The following is a 2,781-nucleotide window of genomic DNA, read 5'->3' as shown; positions in this document are numbered from 1 at the left end:
CTTCAGGATCTGGCCCTCCTGTGCGTCAGTCGTGGTACCTGCCTATCAGTCAGTGGGTCCCTCCAGGATCTGGCCCTCTCGTGCGTCAGTGGTGGTCTCAGCCCGTCTATCAGTCAGTGGGTCAGAGCCCCCCTTCAGGATCTGGTCCTCCTGTGCATCAGTGGTGGTCCCAGCCCGTCTATCAGTCACTGGGTCAGAGGGTCCCTTCAGGATCTGGCCCTCCTGTGCGTCAGCGGTGGTCCCAGCCTGTCTATCAGTCAGTGGGTCAGAGGGTCCCCTCAGGATCCGGCCCTCCCGTGCGTCAGTGGTGGTCTCAGCCCGTCTATCAGTCAGTGGGTCAGAGGGTCCCTTCAGGATCTGGCCCTTCAGTGCATCAGTGGTGGTCCCAGCCCATCTATCAGTCAGTGGGTCAGAGGGTCCCTCCAGGATCTGGCCCTTCAGTGCATCAGTGGTGGTCTCAGCCCATCTATCAGTCAGTGGGTCAGAGGGTCCCTCCAGGATCTGGCCCTTCAGTGCATCAGTGGTGGTCTCAGCCCATCTATCAGTCAGTGGGTCAGAGGGTCCCTCCAGGATCTGGCCCTCCTGTGCGTCAGTGGTGGTCTCAGCCCGTCTATCAGTCAGTGGGTCAGATCTCCGCTTCAGGATCTGGCCCTCCCGTGCGTCAGTGGTGGTCCCAGCCTGTCTATCAGTCAGTGGGTCAGAGGGTCCCTCCAGGATCTGGCCCTCCAGTGCATCAGTGGTGGTCCCAGCCCGTCTATCAGTCAGAGGGTCCCTTTAGGATCTGGCTCTCCTGTGCGTCAGCGGTGGTCCCAGCCCGTCTATCAGTCAGTGGGTCAGAGCCCCCCTTCAGGATCTGGTCCTCCTGTGCATCAGTGGTGGTCTCAGCCCGTCTATCAGTCAGTGGGTCCCTTCAGGATCTGGCCCTTCTGTGTGTTAGTGGTGGTCCCAGCCCATCGATCAGTCAGTAGGTCTGAAGGTCCCTTCAGAATCTGGCCCTCCTGTGTGTCTGTTGTGGTCCCAGCCTGTCTATCAGTCAGAGGGTCCCTTTAGAATCTGGCCCTCCTGTGCGTCAGTGGTGGTCCCAGCCCGTCTATCAGTCAGTGGGTCAGAGGGTCCGTTCAGGATCTGGCCGTCCTGTGTGCTTTATCCCATTAATAAATCAGGAACTACAAATCCCAGAATTCAAAGTAAAAACCTGGACTGGAGGAGCTACTCATGTCTTTACTTTGAAAACATTCGAGCTCTGCTGTCATGGAGTAGTGTCAATAAACAAAGAGGTGCCAATGCTGCACTTTTTTTCAACAGAAACTTAATCACGGTGTATTGAATAAAACAATACCACTCTCAACTACTTTTTCAGTTGGATTTAATCCAAGAAGTTTTTTTGCCAAACTACATTAATTCTCTATCACAAATATTTATTCCACAAACCTAAAAACAACCAACATTTTCAAATCAAAGTGAACCACTTTTTCTCACACAAACAACATCCTAAATTATCTCCTACTTTTAGACATTCTCCATTCCTCATTCATTTGCACCACACCCCCATTCATATCCAACAATCATCCACAAATAAGCCATATACACACTATCTACACAACATGCATATCATATTTACATTTGAACAAAACCTTAGTTGAATTCGACGAATAAACAGAAAGGCCATCAAAAAACATCAATTAGTCACAGTTGTAAAAACGACACTCTGTTTTTGTTTTGAAAGAAAATAGATTGGCCTAAGACGGTAAGGTCTGCGCGTCTCGAATCCCTCCTCTTGCGGGGATTCTCATCAGGACCAATAATAGCTGAAAAGACACAAACAAAACTTTGTTTTACTAAATGTCCCCAAAGCACCTTAGCTACAACCGCAGTGCATGTGCTTAAAATCTTACCTGCAACTAAATGCTTGCAAAGGCTCCAATGACGTTTCAAAAAACACTCAACCTGAAAACATAATTATGACAATGTCACCACGACTTGTCTCACTGTGTCTAAGTCATGTCAGCTCTGTTATTAATGTCATGAAAAATCGAAATAATCTTACTTGGAACCCCTGGGGGTGGTAAAGAATCAATTCTTTCGTTTGACGGATATATCTAGAAGCGATAGAAATGCTTTGATTAGCATGGCTACTTGCAGCTAGTGGCAGTGGTTCATCATGACACATCGACATAGCGTCCAATGGAATACCTTTTCTGAAAGTTTGTGTCCGTCAGGAAGGCTTAACCATTGACCTCGGGATGAACTTGCCTCGATGGTCTAGGAAAAGAAAAAACGGAAATCGCAGTTTTTTTGTTATTTAGTGGCGAATGCGTGGCCCTTTTATCTTCTTACTATGTCGCTTTAGAAGGGAAATGGTCTTACCTTTACAGAGAATAAATCACTCGCGGAACCCAAGACTTGCGGTAAAACGCCCGGCTTGTTTGGTTGGAAACAGACATATCCGGCGCTCTCTTTACACGTTACATGTCTTTTGCGCGACTGAAAAGGACTCATGGGAAATGTAGTATAAGAGAGCTTTTCGGTGATTGTATCTCACATTATTCTAAAAGACAGTCATATTTTAGCCTTTCTCTGTGCAAAATGCACAACGCTTATGGCACAAAAGTGTAACCTCTGAGCGAGGGGAGAAACGGAGACAAAATATTTGCTATAATTATGGCAATGGTGCGCGAGGTTTTAAAAAAAAATATCCTGTGACTGGAAGTTTTTGATGTCTGCGCGACATTGTCGGACCGTATTTAATATCTCATAATGCTATAGAAATGGCAAGGATTT

At 47.4% G+C, this 2,781-nt stretch overlaps 1 long non-coding RNA gene across 1 annotated transcript; it reads right to left on the bottom strand.

Moving 5' to 3' along the window:
• Positions 1-1,357: 1,357 nt before the first annotated feature.
• Positions 1,358-2,451, bottom strand: LOC146799713 (uncharacterized). The gene is made up of 5 exons (XR_014969306.1): positions 2,368-2,451; positions 2,194-2,262; positions 2,048-2,099; positions 1,896-1,947; positions 1,358-1,808 (listed from the first exon to the last, which is right to left on the bottom strand). It is a non-coding gene; the product is annotated as an uncharacterized LOC146799713 (long non-coding RNA).
• Between the last annotated feature and the right edge of the window lie 330 nt (positions 2,452-2,781).

This window comes from Triturus cristatus, chromosome 9 (assembly GCF_964204655.1).
Source record: "Triturus cristatus chromosome 9, aTriCri1.1, whole genome shotgun sequence".
In the NCBI taxonomy this organism is placed as follows: Eukaryota; Metazoa; Chordata; class Amphibia; order Caudata; family Salamandridae; genus Triturus; species Triturus cristatus.
The sequence above is the reverse complement of the archived record's forward strand: the minus strand, read 5'-3'. Positions and strand labels throughout refer to the sequence as shown.